The following is a 20,445-nucleotide window of genomic DNA, read 5'->3' on the forward strand; positions in this document are numbered from 1 at the left end:
GGGAAGAGCACAAAGGGAGAAAAAGGAAATATAGAAAGGAACTGCTGTGTGAAGGAAGGGAATTCAAGGGAAAAAAAGTAAAAAGAGTGAAACAAAAGCAAAAAAAAAAAAAAAAGAAAAAGGCAAGAAAAAGGGGAAACATAGCATTCAAGAGAGGTTAAAAGAAAATAGAAAAACTGTGCCAAAATGTATTTTGCTTTATTTTCCTGAATTATCTCTTCCCTTATAAACTGCAGCACATTCCATCTGTACCTCCTAAACCAGTAAATTTTGCCCCCTGAGGAGGCAGATATGGATCCTCCTTGAGGAGATCTGGATTTTGAATCTTACTGCTAAGTGTTCAGCAAGTGTTCATCTCTGTTACATTAAAATGCCAATGGCCACCTGACATATTCCCGTATGAGTCCCCACTAAGCCAAAAAGGATGGTGTCAAACAAGCTTGGTGAAGCCAGGGCATTCCAAAAAAAAGGAAAAAAAGGGCAAGTGTTTGTATCCATCTGCCAACAGTCAGCACAGGCCAGCTGCAAATGCTGCTCACACAGACCCTGTCCTGAAGACAATGTATAGTGGTGGCTGGATCAGGCCCTGGCTTGCCAAGACTGATGATCAGTCTCTCACTCACTCAGCAAGACACTTTCAGCAAAGAGAGAAAACCTGCACAACAGAAGTACATTTCTTCCCTAGCACTTGTAGGTCTCAAGTGTTATCTAAATACCTCCTCTCCTGGGTATTGGATTTAAGGAAGAGAAGAAAGGGGCGCTCACGTTAAGACGTATTTATATATAGAGGCTAGGTTGCCTACAGTCAGTGGACATAAACTGGCACCTCTTGGCTCAGTTAAAACCTGAATCACTTTATAGATGTATCTGTGTCGTTCTCTTCACTGCATAGAGAACCAAAACCAACCATGCTCTCAAGTCCTTAAATTAAATTGGACAAATCTAGGAACATGAATTTGTTTCCTAAAATTAGTTGGCCTCAGTTCCTGCATTGTTCTTGTGAAGAATCACCTCTAGGATATGGTGGGGAGTCTGCTAGTGTCATCTCAGAAGCTAGCACTCTTGTTTCTACCTAACTGAAGCCTGAGTGTGTTTTCTCTTCTACTAGCACGTCAGAACTGGTGTTACACAACAGTGAAATGGCTGGAAATGGTTCCCTGCTTTTTTGAGTCCTCTAACCCTAAGCAGGGCTCTGGGATGCACTCACATCTCCATCTATGAGAGGCGGAAGGTATGTTAGTCCTCTTCTCTTACTGAGCTGTGCAGAATTTTGTTCCAAACTATGCCATTTATTATTCATTATTATTTAATGGGACCAAAGAATGCAATATGTGTAACCAAGAAATGTGCCAAGTAATGTTCTTTCCTTTAATGGCTAGATCAAAGGGAACTTTATGAGGCTGGTGCTGGCTAAGTCAGTAGTGGCATTTGCCCCAGATCCTCTGCAGCACACCTTACTCAACCACAGTTTTAAAATCTTTAAAGTCAGAGACCAAAAGGTGTGCTAGGCATCTAAAGTTCACTTGCCTTTATGAGCTTTTTTTCCCTTTTCAAATAAATGTTTTTGGAAGACATTTCTCTAAGCTGACTTGCAGTTAAGTGCTTAACATAGCATCTCAAGTACTCAAAAAGCAAACAGTCCTTGGAGAACACTTTTCCTACTCTTGCTCTAAATGCATGCAGTGGGTGATGGAAAGGCTCTTAGACCTGCCAGAAAAGGGACGATTTTCTGATTTTTCTCTTTTCTCCTTTAGTCACCAGCTGCTTTGTCAACAACTAGATATCCCCCGCCCCCCTCCCTTCCTTGCCCCCAGTAAGATTTGTAAATGTCTCTGGAAAAGTTGTAAAACTAGCTCTAGCAGGATATGCATTCACCCTAATGCTGAAGACTCTCAACTGTGATAATTTAGCAGATCATTAATCCCACTCTCTAAAGGAGGCTGTAAAGCAGAACTAAATATGCAAATCCTCTTGTGCTTTAAACTTGCATCTGTCTGTCGGTCCATCCAACTATCTATCCATTGTAGTGGAATTCTCCTAAGATCACGCTGTATTCTAATCCATTAATGTAGCTCAACTGGAGCATACAAGATTAAATAATAATAAAAAAAAAAAGATGTAAAAATAACATGGAGGCCTCAGTACAGTGGGCAATCTCCCAGACTTTATCTGCACCACACGTGCAGAAAGGGGTGCGCACAGCGTCGGGGGTGAGTAAATGAGCCTTTATCACCACCCACTGACATTCAAGCACCTATTACTGTAAGGCACAAGTGCAAATGAGGTGGGTGGCCTCTTTCTAGTCCACTTCACTGCACTGCAATGCAATCTGGCATGACCTCCAATTCCTATTCAGGACAGCGAACATTGTGGTATCAGGGGGTTTGGGTATTCTGGCATGGCTGCAGGTGGTATGCTTGCGCAGTAACTACCTGCACAATGCCTGGGGCTAGACACTTTGCTCACATGAGCAATAAACTCCCTCAATCAAATGTAACTAAGTGTATAATTTACTATTTGCAGCTATTCTAGCATGGAACTATTCCTGCTTTAACTTAGATTCTTTTAGGTTTTTCTTCTGGCTTTAAATCAGAATCCTAAATGAACATTTTAAAATGTAATGATCTTTGCTCCTTAAAAATTGCAGTATCAACGTCTATGGGGCACCTTCACAGTGAGCACTGCAGTGACTTTTAAGATGCAGCACAAATCAGATTGCTAACAAATGCAAAGTAACATTGCAGGTGAAAACTCAACAAGCAGTCCTGGACCCTACTATATATATGCAGTATCCAGGTGGAAAGAATGTCCTCCATTTCCTCAGTGGTTCTGGAGAGCAGAATACAGTAAAAAGAATAGGCGAAGCTCACAGAACCTAACCCAGTGGAAAATATCAGTTCCTGCTTGAACCGTAGGAGCTCTGGAAGGCAAGAGTCGCCTTATTTCTGTTCAGGGGAAAAAGGGGCACTGTGCAGATGGGGAAGACCCAGCTTCAGCAGTTTGTGTCAGGGAATAACAGATTTATTCTTGGTTGGAAAGCCCTGTGGGGAGTTGCAGCAATCTTAAGGCTGGAACTAACACTATCTCTCCAGCAGCCACAGGACTCCACTCCTGTCTGGAAGTGCAGCTGATGCTCCCATATGGGATTTAGCTGCTGGCAGAGAAACTCTCTGATTTGCTACAGAAATCTCCACTCTCATTCCTCAGCCACTTCAGTGTACTGTGCAGAGAGCTACTCATCTAGGGAGACCTAATGGGCTGTGTCTGCCTCTTACACCTTTAAAACCTTCCTATTCCCTCACTGAAAAGCTCATGTCCAGAATATTCCTCTGAGAAGCTTGTGGGCTAAGGGACTACTTGGGCTTACATAAGGTTGTTTTCTGAAGACCACTTCTGCCTCCTCATTGTTCCAGTAGAATCGGCACAGTCCTGTAGGAGCTTTCCACTGGACTTGGCACATCAGAATCCAACAGAATGAAAGCTGAGAACTGTGGATATACCCTGGTGTCTTGAACACAGCAGAAATTACCCATATGTGCCATGGGGCATTTGGATGTATGTGTAGGCACATGAGAACTTTTATATTTGCTTGTATGTACTCATAAAACTGCAAGCACTCCAGAAACCAAGCAACATCATCTGAAATCTCATCTAGACTTTTTTCCTTCTCTCTAAGCTGCTACAGGCAATTTCCTCTTCCCACTGTTCGTGACAAGATCCCCTGGGTCCAGTTCAGCTATTTGGGCTAGACCAAAAGCACGATTTGCTGTGCCCGCTGGATGGTCTAGTGACCACTGGGTGATGGAAGTAACACAAACCTCGAATCACTTCATGTCAGACATACAGGAGGCCACTGCTTTACAGTGGCCTATAAGGGTAAACAAACAAATGTGGATACCTATTGTTTCTGCTACTGAAACCAGAGATGAAAGCAGTACAAAAATATTGACCTTTGGCATATTGACACTTCTATCTAGTGAAGCAGGACTTGGCTTTTAGTGAAGATGTTTGATGGGACAGGAGAAGAAAAAACACATAATAAATTTATATATATCTAAAAACATACACAAAAGATGCAGCAAGATTGACAAGTACAAGAAGGAATAGTAGGAGCAAACATAATTAATTTTGAAATTAATTTCAGTGTAGAGCTTGACAATAATGCTAAACCAGCTCCTTAACCTCTGCTCCAAACAATGTGGCTATTGTCTCCTGGTAATCCCGTATCTCACGTCAGGAAGCACTGGATTTTGTCACTCAGCACTGATGTGTGAACTCACACTTGTGTCTTTACACCTTGTATCTACATATACACAAAGAAAAAAATAGAATTTGTTTACTAAATACTCTGCAGTGGGGGGAAGAGATGGAGAGATAGACAAAGGGTGGAAGGAAGAAGGGAGGGAGAAAGGGAGGAAGAAGGAAGGGAGAAAGGGAGGGAGGGAGGGAGGCAGGGAGGAAGGAAGGAAGGGAAAGAGGGAGGGAGGAAGGAAGGAAGGAAGGAAGGAACCAAAACCAAAATCTGATACTTATGTGTGCATAAGTACCAATTAATCCTACCAATTAAAATGGCAATAGAAATCAAACCAAAGCTGCAAATACTCAATGCCTAAATATTATTGCAGTGTCCCATTGTGCCTGGGCCTATTCCAATATGAAACAGCTCAGAAATTAAAAATAGAAACAAAAGGGACTTAAAAAAATTAATCCTCACTCACTATGCACACAAACACATTAAGCTATTTATTTTTATGTTATGTGTCAGCTCTGCATCGAGAGAATTTCACAAATAACTCTGTGTCCCATGCTCTATTACATGCATGGGGTATTCAGAAGAACAAGAGTTTGCTAACCAGACACCATTATAACCACAAGAAATTATAGGGCTTCTTTTTCTGCAATAGTTTAACATGATTTTAATTATATATGAAGAAAAATTTGAATAATTAGCTTTATAAAAAACTGCCATTTGCTTCAGCAAGTGTTTAGCTCTTTTACTCAGAAAATGAATCACATCCATCCAAATTTCAGGCTCACAACAAAGAGCTGCTCAAGAATACAATGCAACCTATTCTGACAGCATCTTCTCATTGCTGATGACAAGTTTACAAAGACAACAGCAAAAGTAAGGAAGCAGTCTTACTGTCTGCTATCTACAGGGTCATCCCCAAATCCATCTACTTGGTGTTTGTGTGCCACAAGCATTGTACTGAGGAGACATTTTACAGACTACTACAACATACTGCAGGATGCTTCACGTAGTATGGATTAAGGCAAAGTAGAAGAGCTAATAACTCTGCTCTTACACCACGAGCATAAAACATACCCCTGCAAAGGGAAAGATTAGCATTAATTGCCTGTTGTCAAATTCATAATTTTCCCCAATTTATTAGAAGTTTTGTGCATTGCAGCACCACGAGAACAAGTTTGTGAGTACTGCAATACACCAATCTTTATTCTCCCTTTGGCAAATTAATGCAGATATTTTGCCTTATGATAATTCCTAATTAATAAGAGGGTTAGAAAAAGTCCCACTATTTGGAACTCCAGTGCTACTGTTATTCATTTGAAATTCAACTCTTAAGTTTTAAAAAAAATAAAATATATGCAGGTCTCTCTTTACCACATCCCATTTACTGCAAGAATACTTAATATTAGTAAATTGGTCCCTTTGGGAATCTAAATGTAGGCACATATAATAATACACATTGAAAACCATAATTCTATCATAATCACTTCTCATTCCGGGTTGTTGGTTTTAGGTTTTCTGTTGTGGTTTGGGTTTTTTTGTTTTGGTTTGGGTTTTTTGTTTGTTTGTTTTTTTGGGGGGGGTTGTTCATTCAAAAAGGAGACTTCACACTGAAGAGGTACAGTAAGATTTGGCTATTTACATAAACAGCCTAAGTTTGAAGTGCAAGCTCATTCATGCACAAATAACCCTTTCATATATGAAATTCTTACATGTAAAGGTAGAGAGTTAAATAAACTCTGCACTACAGATTCACTTCAGGTAGTCTGTACAATTTTCTGCATAAAAGACCATCAGGTCAGCCTGAAAACCACTTGTGAATGATTTAAAATATAGGAAAAATAACACAAGCCCGTAGATCAAAGCCCAGGGCTATGTTTTCAAAGGGTGTTTACTGGGGGTGCACAGTATATTCTTACATCTTCCAGGTTTTTGAATGGTGGTAGAGACAGGCAATTTTAACTCATTCTGAGTCTGCAACTTTAATAAGTGAAAAAAATTGTGAGGCAGACTCCACAGTCAGCAAAAGCTACCCACGTAGCGCACTCCAGTGAGCAGGAAAGGAGGGTATGCGCAGGGGAACAACAACCGCGAAGAGGCTTAACCTGATTTCCTAGTTGGTATTTCCAGCCCTGCTGACGCACGCCCAAGAAGGCTGCTCGCATGCGATCTGCCAAGGTGTCGCTGCAGGGATCTTGGTGCTGGCAGTCCCCTGCCATCCTGCTCCCGCAAACCTTCACAGCAGGAGGGAGCATCTCAAGCCCATGGCCATCAACAGGGTCTGCAAATCACCAATGAAGCAAGAGTGGAGGGGCAGCACCTGGCCTGATGCACTCTTCAGAGGCACTTGGCATTCACATTTTAAAATAGGCAGGTTTTTCACAAAAGAAAAGGAGAAGAGGGAAGAGTATTGTCTTTCTTTAAAAGGGTAGTACATTAGTGACGATATTTTTTCATTAGATCCCCATTTGTCTGGTTGGGGAATTTATGGACTTTTAAAAATAGATTTTGCCAAACAATTGTGTGGGCAACTGCTGACTTGCAGTCTGCAAGATATCTTTCCGTCAGCCTCAGGAAGATTAAAGCAGCTTCTATTTTCATCACAAGGGAGCTAAGGATGTAGGCACAAAGGAGAAATTCACTTTTTGCCCACATCAAGCTGAGCCTCTTGCCAGACCATGCAGCGTTCGCTGCAACAATTGCCAACATAATGTGTTACCTTCTATAGCCCCTTCAGGTTGAAGAATAGCCTTCTACTGCTACACGTAGAGAGCAGGAGTATTTCCCAGTCCCTGGGTCTACTGTTTAACACTAGGACAATTCCTTTCCTAATCCTGCATGCCAAAAAGCTGACAAAACAGTAACACTGGCATACAAAGGAGCAAAATCTCTGTGCATCACACACGTTTGAGAAAAGAAATGGAGATGAAAATAAAACATCCTCTGAAAGATCACGGCATTACTTATTCTTGTATCTTAAGTCCTGATTCTAATCTCACCAGCATGATGCTCAGAGAGAAAAGCAAGCCACAGCCTTGTATGTACCCCTCTTAGATAGATGAGGGGGGAAAGAGCCCTGCCAGCATATCTGTACAAGACAAACCTTGCATTAAATAGGGATACAGGGACTCAGGAACGAGAATGATCTTCTCAGATGTCAAATCCAAGCCCCTGGTGTCCCAGGCTACAATGTGGTGCAGTTCCTCTTGGAAAACGATCACCAACTCCCTTAAGTCCCCTGCTACCCTCAGAAGCAGGCTCTTCCAGAACTTCACTCCGTTCATGATCTGATCTTTCTCCAATTTTCAACCTGCCTTTACTCGTAGCTAGTTTATATTATCCATTTATTCTTGTGAAAACATTGTTTTGTAGCTTGAACAGTCCTTTCTCTCCCTAGTGTTTATCCCTCTAAAGTATTTATGGTAAGCAATCGGATCCTCTTTCTGCCTTTGTTTTGCTAGGCTATCCAAGCCAAGCTCTTTAAGTCTCCCTCACAAGACAGGCTCTCCATTCCTCTGATCTTCTTGGTACTCATTCTGAACTGAATTTATCATCTGTGCACACAGATGACCTGTTGTACATAGTACTTTTGATGGAGTCACATCATTTAATATGCCATAGAAATAACAGAACAGATATGGGAGAGAATCTATGGGATGTTCCAGTTATCCTTGGATACACAGACTCATAAATGTACTTGGCACTTACTGACTCAATGACACAGATATATTAAAATGGAAGTACTTAGACAAACAAAGACAGAAAGATTTTCCTTTGTTTAGCCAGAAAAAAAAAATAATTTTACCCTGAACCTAAATGTAGCTTTGGAGGAAAAAGTTTACTATGGAACCTACTGAACTTAAACCACAGCTGTGCTACCATGAAATACCATCCTCCTGTTTATAACAAGGGAGGGGTCCTGTGCCACAGTTCTTATTTCAAACTCTGATAAACATCTACATGAAGTGCAAAATGTGAAGGAAAACTTGGGGAGAAGACCAGCATCTTTGCATTAGTAGCATTATTTTCTTCAGCCTGATCTGACCGGTTCTGCTGCTGCCAGAGAAGCAGATACAGAGATCGAAAAGCAAAGCACCTCACCAGCTTTCTGATGAGGCAACTGAACCACCCTCACTTGCAAGCACATGCAGTGACCCACAAGTGCATTTAAGAGCCTATTGCTAAGGGTCCCCAGCACAAAACTAAAGTAAACCAAACCAGGCAGTACTGTATATGTAGCAATTGTGTCAAGGTATGCCAAAAGTCAGCAGGCTTTCAGCAACATCCCACATACGGCTGCAAACACTCATGCCAGTTAATTAGCAGTGGCATTAAACGAGACAAGGGACACTGAGCAGGACATTGGGGTTAACCTTACCCTATGTGAGCTGTGCCATATGATCTTTTATTCCATCTGTTATCAACATACTTCAAGAGATTAATTCAATACTCACAATTTTGAATGAGCAGATACCATTTTGTTACTCCGTATCATACTTCACAAGTCTCAAATGTTCAGCATCTGATTGACAGCTTGAAGAGGTGCCACAAGGTTAAATGACAGCCTATCAATTTTTCAAGGGCAAGAAATCCTTTACGAGACATTCAGAGGTTTTTCCTTTTAGCATTTTTCCATTGTTTGCCTAACCTTAACCTCAGGTACACACTGGAGTTTAAGGACATGCTGCTGTAACAGGGATCATCAGTCAACAACGAAAAAAAAATCTCAGAAAGGTGAACCATATGCCCACCCTGAAAACACATACAAATTATGGTAGTCGCAAAAGATATCACTGCAGATTCTGCTTCTATGGCAGAGCCTCTGCCATTAGTTACACCATGCCCAGTGTTGGCACCTGCTCCTGAACTCAAGCGATAGCCCTCCCATCAGTTCCAGAAGGGACTTTGTTCCACAAGCACCACCCACCACAAAGGCACCTTGCTCCTCTAACCCTGAGATAAAGCTTTATGCCACATCAAGGACAGCATGAGAAAACTGATAGCTTTACTACTCACAACAATGCAAGGGGAAGATGAAGCTGTGAAAATCCCCGAGCTTGAGGAGCTGCTCTACTGGACCGTGAGCGAGGGCAGCCAGACAGAAACATGCAGCCAGGCACATGCAGTGCTGCTTTTCTTTATAGGAGAAGACAAGCGATTTCCTGGCATATGTGCAAATGCCTTGGAAAGTACCGGCAGGCACATATGAACATTGCCTGGTAGCTGGCAATGCCTGTGAGCACGGGACCCCCGCAGTAAGGGAACCTGGATGGTGCCCCTTGTCCTCCCAAGTGACAGTCACTGCTGGCACGCATGTCGAGCACTGCTCCCTGCCTCGTCCTGCCTGGCACCCAGACTGCACAGGATAGGATCTGGACAAACATCAACAGCAGCTTTTTATCGGCCACTGGAAATAGGGCCAGTTAGTATCACTGAGTCATTAATCTGGTGTTATACTGTAGGTCAAAACATCCTTCTGTTTAGACCTTATTGTCAAAGTCTTCCGCTTCTTCAGCATCATGATTTACTGTTTGGAGAGATGTAACTTCATGTCACTGTCACTTTTCCTGTTTGTGTTCTGCTCTTTGCCTCTGAGACATCTTGACACACTGATATACAAACCAGAGACGCAGAGATGGTTGTAAATACTGCACTAGGATCCATTCCTAAAAACTTGTACAGACTCTAACACAACTAATTTCACATGTGCAAGGAAAAGATTGACTTGAGAAATTCATAAGGAAAAAATATTGCATTAATAAATTAAGAGCTGCAACCTGTCTAAAGTTCAGCTCTATCGACTGCTAGAACATCTGAATGATTGCTATAATTACTGTAGATACCAATGCCACTTTGCAATATGGCCTCTTGTGCTTGTATTGTCTTTCCCATCTTTGCAGCAGTATTATAGCTCCAAATGCAACTGTTGCTGAATTTAAGCCGGAGTGCCTGGGAGGCAAGGGCTGTATTTTATACCACTATGCTTCTGGTGCTTAATTGGGTCCTAAACTAAATATGCTGAATATATACTTAATTAAATGTGCTAAAGAAATATTCTAGGTGCATTTAGAAAAGATTTGTTTGGTCAACTAAGATGTTTTGCAACTGTAATTGCATTATTGTTATTGGCATTTCTAAATCACTCTCTGCATTTCCTTTGGAATAAATGTCTTAGTCGCTCACCACTATAATGTATTTCTGTGCTACAAAACTGGAGGAACACATTATATATTCATGTACACTTGGCTTTAACCACTTACAGTATAACAATGAAGTAAGGATTATTATGCAGTAAGTTTGCTGAACAATCAATCTTTTAAACCATAAATATATGCTGCATATACCACAACATCCACCCAGTAAGAAATTGGGTAAACAGAACTCACTTATATTTTGAAATTGAATGGACAGTTAAAACTGAATTAACTGGGCAAATAATAGCATTTCAAACATATAAAGTATAGTTCACAAACTGTGGTATAACACAGCCTATTTCTCTTGCAGTACAGGGAAGAGAGAGTTATTAATATCATGCATGTTCCTGACTCATATACATTCATTCAAAACCAGGTTTTGATAGTGGTCTTAAATAGCTAAAATTATAAAAAGATAGAAAGTCCCTTTATATTACATTTTCTGAAACATCATCAACACTGGAGCAGAGCAAAGGAAATCCAAATCCACTTTATCAGCTTCTAAATGTAATGTATATTACCTGTGTGATAATATCTTCTGTCACACTATCCAGGACATTTACTTTCTCAAAAAACGACAATCAAAAACAAAACCAAAGAACGCAGGACACAAAAACAGAAAAGGGGTGCTCTTTAGAACAAACCGACTATACTGAACATGGACAAAGCAAAAAAAGGACAAGTTTAATTTTTTCACTCTAGCAGTTTTTTAGTGTACAGGGATTTTTCACTGTTTCTGTGTATTGCAGTTTTGTTAACAGGCAAGTCTCAGGCATATGCTTGTATAACACAAAACATATTTGGTTTTAGCATTAATAATTCCTTTAATTACTCTTATCAATTGTGTCATATTTGCAATCTTCACTTACTACATCTTTCACATTTTATATTTTTTAACCTCTTGAGAACCTTCTCTGCAGTATTTTGGAGTATTTCACGTGGCATGAAATACAAGCAGCTACAGTATAAACAGCTGACCAGATTCAAGTTCAGAAGACAATCCTGCTTGATGTGGTAGATCTCTGGCCACAGATCTGATTTTGTGTGGTGTTTGGGGAAGGGGCACAGGCCATGCCCCAGCCTAGCAAAGCTTTTAAGCACACACTTAACTTTGAGCATATGATTACTTCAAATTACTTCAATAAGATTATTCACACACTTGAATTAAATGCTCTTCTGGATTTCTGCCCTTATGCATGGCACACAATTTATCTCTGCAGGGGCTCCCAAACTGCAGAGGAAATCTGGGAAAGGAGGATAAGGCACCTGTAGGTATTTTCAGGACCTCACACAGCACCCAGGTGAAATAAGGTAAGATCTTTTTTAACATCAGTTGCAAGCAGCAGCTGCTTTCCAGTGCTGAGATGGGTGCCTCTTAGAGAACCAGGGTGGGGGGTTTCTTACAGCCTATTAAAAATGGATTCATAGAAAGTTATCCTTTTGTAGAAATAGAATTATTGATCAGAAAACTCTTTTTTCAACTTACATTTTCTGCAGAAAAAAAACATTCTTCTTATGAAGCTCCTCACTTAGTTGTTTGGTACTGGATGTTTTTCAACAATTTTGGGATGTAGAGGTGGTACTTTGCCAAGAAAAAAAAACAAAAAAAAGCTCATCTGCTGTTAAGAGGAAAACCTTGCTCATGGTCTAGTTTTCAGGAGTATTAAAAATTTTTTTTTTTTTTTTTAAGACAGAATAACAACTCTATACCATTTCCTGAACAGCTTTTGTTTCCTGATCCCACATAGCAGCTCCATTACACAGCTCCACTTGCCCAGACCTTGGCAGACCACAGGTTGGATGGGGCCAGGCAGAAGAGTTGCCCTTTAAATAGACGGCGCAGCTGCACATAGGTTGTTTGGGGATTTAAGTGTCAACTCCTCTAACTATATTAAAGGGAATTTAAAGTGTAAGGGATACCATCAATCCAGAGGGGAAAAAAAAAAATCTTTGATTTGACATTACTTCAGCATCAGGACCAATCCAGAACAACAGCATGTACTTCGTAGCTTTCACAGGTAGAATGAAATATAAGTCCCTTCTATCTTAATGTACTTCATATTTCATAATGAGAATTATCATGTTGAAAATAGTTCTGAGAAACAAAGACACGTAACCAGTGCTGCTCAGAGTAGTTTAAAATCAGACCTTATTTGTCTGTGTCAACATTTAAAAGTAGGGAGTACGAAGGATTTTGTTAATTTTGTATTAATAAAGACCCCCAAAACCCTGCAGGGATCTGTAGGCTCCTTCAGTAATTACAGAGTGTGCCAAAAGACCATGTGTTGTATTCCCAACAATGAGACAGAAGCACATAGTTTTGCTGCAGTCTTGGTACTTTCACTATGTGTCACTGTGCATCAGCATTAGCTGAAGAACCGAGAGCATGGCTAACAACAGAGAAAAAAGTAAAAACAATGACATACGATTTTTTCTGAAACATCGCCTATCTCTTTTCCATATATTAGGAAAAGGTTATGCTCCTTTCGCTCGTAATTATAAAAAAAGAATGTTAATACCACAAAGGTTCAGCATAAATCAATTTCAAATTGCTAAATTTATTAGGCAGTGCTTGTAATGAATTATCTGGAATGGGAAACAAATCCAAGGCTAGGATTTTTTGCTGATACTTGCTAATTGTATTGAAAAGACTAGATAACATTTATGTTTCTATTAAGAACTGCTAATTTTTTTTACACCTTACAACCATGGAAATACATTTTCTTATCTGCAGAGTATACTAAACAAAACTTATTTTTACAACTAGAATTGTGTTTAGAATGAATAAAAATTACTTACGATGGCATAAAAATATCAAACTAAATTATACTTAGAATTTTTAAATGTCATGGGGAAGTACTTTAAAGCATAGATTAACAGATGTTACTATTCCTGTTCTTAAAATTATTGTAAGTATTAGTAGCATTATTATTATAATATAAAGAGGGCTGCAAAAAAAATGCAGAAATCCTTGAGGTTGCCTTGTTTAGGGTCTGAACCAATGCCTACTAGAGTTAAAGAAGTCTCAACAAATATTTCAGATATACTATTAAGAATGAACGAAAATATCATGGTGATTTAGTTTCAATTCTATAATGGCATTTTTAGAAGTACTGATGTATTTCTATCATATGAATATATATATGCATTTCTAGTTCAGAGTTAGATCTTTAATGCAGCAGTCTACAGATAGTCCCTATAATTAACAGATAGTCCAGCACGCTAGTTAGGCTTTCTCATCTGAAGAAGATAGAGTCCAAAGAGAGAAAGAAAGGAAGAAGAAAAGAAAGGAAGAAAAAAAGAGAAAAAGAAAGAAAGAGAAAGAAAGAAAAGAAAGAAGGAAAAACAAAGAAAGAAATGGAGGAAGAAAATAAATTTTTCTATCTGATGTTTTATTGCAATACTTTCATTCATATGTGGATATTTAAAAATATGGTTTAAAAGTTAGCAGATATTTCTGTTGAAATGCAAACCTATGGGTATTTTCATCTTGACACACAGGGGTCATGAAGAAATCTCAGGAGCTCTAATGAGAAGATACCTCACCGGTTTGTTGTGGGGATGTGTCCAAAACCCAAAACTGCTGTAGCTCGTGGCCCAACGTTGGCAGTATCTGTTGGGCAGACTGACAGGAAGAAAATATGCAATATGAAGAAGTCTTCCTCCACTGTCTTATCAGAGAGGAAAAGTAAATGCCATCATGTTGACTCAAGGGGAGGTATCACACACCATGCGGTCACAGAGAATGAACTCCACAGTGAGCAAGAAGCTCCACTTTTTGACAACGAACAAGGCAGGCAAGTGAGTGGACACCTGGTCATTTAAAATGCAGCAGGATTGGAATGTCAGGCCCATTTGCCAAATTGCTGCTGCTGTTCTGAGCCAGAAGAAGTAAAATGTGTTTCCCTTATACATTTCAGCTGCTGTGCTGTATCAGAAGGCACTCTGGGGCTGGAATGTGAAAACAAGCCCCAGTCCTGGATTCTTTTCCCACAGTTCCTACCAGCTTTCACACTACAAAAACCCATCTGACAAATACTGCCATTAGTGCATTACCTTCAAATTAGGACTAATAAAATCCTGTCCCAGCTTCATATAAACCAAGTACTTTTTTTTTTTTTCAGTTGCATAAAGCACAGTGTTAATTCCAGCAATTCCTTGGGCAGATGATAGACTTTGAGGGTACGGTAAGTAATTCCAGCCTGTAAAGCCCAGTATGTACTGATAATGGAGAAAAGCAACTCACATGAGCAGTACACATCACCCATACAAGTCGCCTCCTGCCTTTTATTCAGCAATTCTTTCAACTATTCCTAAAGTTGGTTGCATGGGCAGTGCCTGATAGAGATTTCCCCATTGCCTCTGCACATACAACCTTGTCATTACACTCTCCTTACTCTCCCAATCAGAATCATGGCACGACATTTTGGTGCCCTTTGCATCGTCCGCCCAATACTTGATCTGTCTTGGCTGCTCCCATCTGCTGCAGCACCTCTCACCTGGCCCTACAGCATTGCTTTATGCGCTCTTGGTGCCCCACTCAATCTCAACACAGTTTTTGTAGAGAAAACATCTTTACTATTCAGCTGCATGTCCTACAATTGAATATCCAAATGTGAATATCTAAATGCAATACCTTTCATCAGAGGGAGTTACTGGAAATATTTACACTAATTATGCTTCTGTCTAAATCGGTTACTAGTCTTATAGTTAAACTACCAGAAGGATTTCTAAAACAATTGATTTTTTTGCTAGTTAGTGTTTCTTATCAGACAGATAATGGGAGACAAGGAATAAATAAACTCAGGGAGGTACAATTACATCATCTTACTCTTTCAGCATGATAAACAAAATGGTATTCGCTTCCCTCCCCAGAGTGCTATGAGGTTTATTCCATTAAGGTTTGTCAAGTGCTTGGTTGGAAGACCCTGTGAGTACACGGTGTTATTAGTAAATATTAAATAGAAAACTAGATTCTAATTATCAGGATAAACAGGCTAAGTTCTGCTTGGCTAAATGCACTTGGGAGAGGAACCCAGGACCACCAGCATGCTGTAGTGTTGCACGTCCTTATCAGATCCAACTCCTTTTAGCCTCCAAAAGATCAGGTTTGCTCAGGCTCAAACCTACCAGAATGAAAATTTATCACTACTATCCCTTCCTCAACACTGAATAAAAATTTTACTCACACTTTAGGGCGTATTATGCATAGTAGACTGATGCAATTTATTTTTCAGGCATCCCCAAACTTGCTCATCACCCTGTACAGCTGGGACAGAAACAGAGCACACAGGTAAAGCACACAGGGCTCTGCTCCTGCACCTGGCGGGGGTCCCTTCAAGTACAAGGTCAACAGTCTCCTCTGTCACTGGGCTTGTGACTGCCTTGCCCTTACATCCTGGTACCCGAAGGAAATTCCCGTTTCATGGTCTTTCTGCCTTTTGCCACAATGAAGAGAGAAAAAAAAAACCTCCCTGTAAATGTTTCACCAGAGATAAAAGAGACATATAAAGCACTTGTGCAACACTGCATTAATGAATCGGAATTCAAGATAAAACTGCCCTTAATATCATGTGTGGGTAAAGGTCTAAAATATTTTTGCATTGATCATTCATGATTAAAACTAATGTCAACTGGTAGCTTTGGTAGTGTTTTTTTTTTTTTTCACCTTTGCTGTCAAGTGAAGCCTGTGCTGGACACAACCATCTGGGGCTATACATCTTCCCAAGCATGCTGTGCAGTCGGATGGCATCTCTCGCGTAAAAGGCAAAGACTGACAGGGATTCAAAGGAGACAATTGCTGCAGTGAAGAAGCTCCTTTCACATCAGTGGAAAAGGTGGAGATAGATAAAGCTGTGGAAAATAACACTTCTGGTGGGTAGAACAGGAACCCTAGTGAAGACAGAAGGCCATTCACAAACAGAGCTTTTTTAGGAGCAATCATTTTGCCAGCTTTAAATGTCCTTTAAAATGGGCCAAGTAACCTGTGCCTACTGAACTTCTCCCAAAGACTGCACACAACACGGAGTCTCCAGAGTGTAGCTAAAGCTTTTTAGGTAGTACCTAGTGATGTATTTTGTTTGAAAGGAAAACTACCTTCACTGTGCTCAACGTTAACAACCCGACCACTGCAAAGGTAAGAAGCTTCTTCCCACCAGGGGTAGGCTCAGAGATGCTTGAACACATAAATTTTGGACTACAGTGGCCTCTCCCTAGTGGGAACTACTCACTGAAAAGTAACGTTTGCAAGACTGATGGTTTGGGTTTTTATACAAAAATCTCCTACTAGAAACTAGATCTTGAAACAGCAGCAAAACAACTGGAAGCAAGAACATTAAGCATGATGGTTTGCAACCCTTCTACCTCTCTACCCTGAAACCTGTAATGACAGGCTGAATTCAAACAAACAAACAAACAAACGAGAATCTGTGAAGACTTAACATCAGAATCCTTCAATAATCTGCACTGAGTGATTCTCAGAATGGAAGACTTTCAGCCACACCCCTTCCCGATCGAGATGGACAGAGGCTGGGCTGGAGCAGCCTTAGCAGGGAAGTCTGCTTTAGGCACACCTGGCAGGGCTGTTGATAACTCTGTAAGACATACACTTCCCCTTTTATTTATGCATGGATCAGCACCAACCCTACCAGCATGCCAAGCTACCTGGATAGCCTGGTTGTAGGAGAGAAATTGCCATGTATGCCCATTGATTATGTTCTCTATTCATATAATAGCTATAGATTCCCTACAGCCTGAAGTGAGCCCTTGTTCTGCAGCTACGACGTGGTTAGGCATAAGCTGAGGCATCCTGAAACAATGGCACCATCCCCTGCTTCTCAGAAACTGCCTTCCAGCACTAAGCAGACTGAATCGGGAGTATGGACTAAATTGGAACCAAGCAATTTTTAATGCGTCTACTTATTGAATTTTTAATTTGCAGATTATTGACTGTATGGACTGTAATGGCTTTGAACAACAGGGTGAGTGTGTATGCCAGACATCTGAAGTAATTCTATGTGAAAAGAGATGGCAAATTGCTGGAGCCTTTAATTACACTATTATTTAATAGTATTAAGGGCGGGCCTGAAAAAACAGAATACTCTCCCCCTTCACATTTATCTACATCTCAATAAAATGAAATGCCATTTGTGTGAGGCAAAGGGAGCAGTGGCTCTGAATATATGTACTTGTATGTAACATCTCTGAATGGGGTTGGTATGAAAGGGCAGACCATACAGAAGTGATGGTTTCAGTCCATGGGATTTTAACACTTTTTCCTTCTGTGATCCTATAAGCCCTCAACATCAAGAAGCCATTAAATAAAAAGTAATTAGTTTTCTGACCTGCCTTTTTCTATCCATATGAAGACCACAAAAAGAATGATGCTGTCACTGATCCCCACATCTGTCTGCATATTGTATGCTTTATAGACAGAGGGCCTGATGCTGACACAGAAATGGGAACTCCTAGGTTTTTTTGGGCAGGCTCTTGACAGCACATTCAGCACACAAATCCATTCTCAGCAAAGCAGCAGCAGCAGCCATGAGCTGGCCTCTTTACCACAGCCAGCCCATGTCATGCCAGGCACTCCTTCCCTCCCTGGCAGCAGGGTACCGTTCTTTTCTTTCCTCATGATTTTATTTGGAAACAAAAAGAAACAACATCCTGTCATCAAACATCAGTAAAGCATAATTATTATAGCTATGTTTTACCTACCACAGTGAACGTTATTACTATGTGAAGATCACAAATATCAAGCCTCCAGGAATGTCACATGAGAATGTCATAAGTAAGCCTATGTCTAAAATAAACACCTAAGAAAACCCTTCTCAAAATCACTCTGTCTACATACATGCAAATGCTTTTTACTAAGGGCCATTCTTTACATGATTTGAGAAATAACTCATGGAAAAAGAAGGCTGGATTGTTATTTCAGGGGCAAAGACAGCAATGCACAGAGAGCTAATATTTTGCTTACTTTTCTCAGACTGGTGCTGTTGAAAGGAGCCCTGAATACCGCCAGGCTACAGCTCAGCTGAAACACACTGCAGCTGCTCAGGACATGCTGCCATCAGGAACAGGTCCGAGCCCCAGCTCTTCTCTCTTTCATGTCACCGACTGTAAGCCTGACTCGTATTTCTGCTGCCCTTTGCCAACATCTCAGGCAGGGAAATCAAAGCTCAGTGATAAAAAGCACCTTTGCTAAAATTTAAATACACTGTGTCCAGCAAATGAATTTAAGACTAGTAGGTGTTAGTGGCTGCCTTAAATAGATACGTTTTTACTCACTGCTGACCACCTCACGCATTAAGGTCTAGCAGTACTGAAAGAAGACACAGCGAATATATAACCCACTGGAAACGGAAATGGCACGCAGCAGGACAGGGCTTGTCAGTGGCGGGCTGAGCCAGGGAAGGGAATTTTACAAATTCCTTTCAATGTCAGGTCCTTAACTTTGCAGTGGCAGTTCTGTATGCTGAAGTTTTGTTTCATGCCCTATATATATTCCTCTTTCATGGAGAGAAGGCTGGTGACTGTGCTTACTATTCTTGGAGTGCTGTCGTGGATGGGTGGAATACTAAGAGAACCACATCTGAAAATGTACACTCACAACGTCTTATCAGTATTGGACATACATAATTTTCTCTTGCAAAGTTTTTGCTATGAAATTGGTTGTCACAGAAATTCATGTGCTTCTCCTTGCTAGTTTTTTTTTTAAACCCGCTACATTACTATAGTTTTTGATGTCCATTTTAATGTTCCTTAAAGATAAAGCCAGCCGTCTATACTAAAATTTCATGCACTCTTTTCTTTGGTTGAACAGAACTGCATTCTCACTACACAGTAGTATTTCACATACATTTCAATAACTTGGTATATACTCCACATGGATGAAAATACCCACCTGTAAGCATGAAACATTTCTGCCTTAATTGAATGTAAAGACAACCTTTCCCAACACACATTCTCTCAGACAAAAGGAAGTGCGTGCTCCATCGATGTAAAGCACCACTGTTTAATTTGCTATCATGGATGGTTTAGTTGAATAACTGAAACACTGGTCCTCACTTTGGTCTACCCTTGGAAAACTGAAATCTAACCTTGGAAAACTGAAATCTAAGTCTGAAGAGAGTTTCTCTCAGCAAAAGTTTTTGATAAATTATAATTTATCAAAATTATAATAACAGCATTTATCTACTTGATACAGAGACTTCACAGAATAGTTTATAGGAACAGAATATATGCAAGTTAGAAGCATTCATGGATAAACACAAGCTGGCAACTAGCACTGATGGTCCACCAAGTATACTGTTCTTTCAATAATCTCCATTTTCCAGTTGAAGTGTAATTCACTACAGATTTCCAGCCGACTATAAATGAGACAATGGCAGTTATTATTTTGCAGTTTTGTTTGAAAACATGAACTATTATTGACTGCATGTGGAAATGCTGAACAATGAACCAATAACTTCCATTGATAGCATTTTAATTTCTTGAGAAAGGTGCTCAACCAAGCCTTTACGTGCTCCTTGTAAGATTTACATGGAAGTGATTGGAGGGTAGTGCAGAGAACTGCAGCGGATGGCGCAGAGATCTAGAGTAAGCAAAGAAAAAGAAAACACAAAAAAATGTCCTATTTAGTGTGCTCATGGTCTGAAAATGAGGATTGTTTCAAATATTGCGCATATTAAAGTTCTTCGTGGAGGCTAGCTGAGATCACACCAGCTTGATAAATCAGGGCCTAGAAAAGATGTACAGGCTTCAGCCACAGAAGAGCAAAATACAGGCGCCTTCCAGAAAAGTTCTAGGGTAAAGGACTTGCAGCAAAACTGGACACCATCAGGTCTCAGGATGATGATTATGGTGACTAAGATGACAATGATGATGATGATAATAACAGCAGCAGCACCAACAAATTCTTTATGAAAGCACAGATACTAAAGTAACCAAAGCCATCTAACATGTTAAGTGGAAGAGTTGGTTTTTTTAAAGTGAAGAAAG

At 40.2% G+C, this 20,445-nt stretch overlaps 1 protein-coding gene and 1 long non-coding RNA gene across 3 annotated transcripts in view; both read right to left on the reverse strand.

The window, feature by feature from the left end:
• PPARGC1A (PPARG coactivator 1 alpha) overlaps positions 1–20,445 on the reverse strand; it is a 368,606-nt gene that overhangs the window by 95,048 nt on the left and 253,113 nt on the right. The gene's annotated exons all lie outside the window — the stretch shown is intronic.
• The window catches only part of LOC113984064, a 174,436-nt gene that overhangs the window by 12,127 nt on the left and 141,864 nt on the right, over positions 1–20,445 (reverse strand). For both annotated transcript variants that reach the window (XR_005562882.1, XR_003539388.2), the window contains exon 2: positions 11,930–12,025. This is a non-coding gene — a long non-coding RNA (uncharacterized LOC113984064). The remainder of the gene's footprint in view (positions 1–11,929; positions 12,026–20,445) is intronic.

Source organism: Pipra filicauda, unplaced genomic scaffold (assembly GCF_003945595.2).
Source record: "Pipra filicauda isolate LSUMZ 115617 unplaced genomic scaffold, ASM394559v2 scaffold169_size1572857_pilon, whole genome shotgun sequence".
Lineage (NCBI taxonomy): Eukaryota > Metazoa > Chordata > Aves > Passeriformes > Pipridae > Pipra > Pipra filicauda.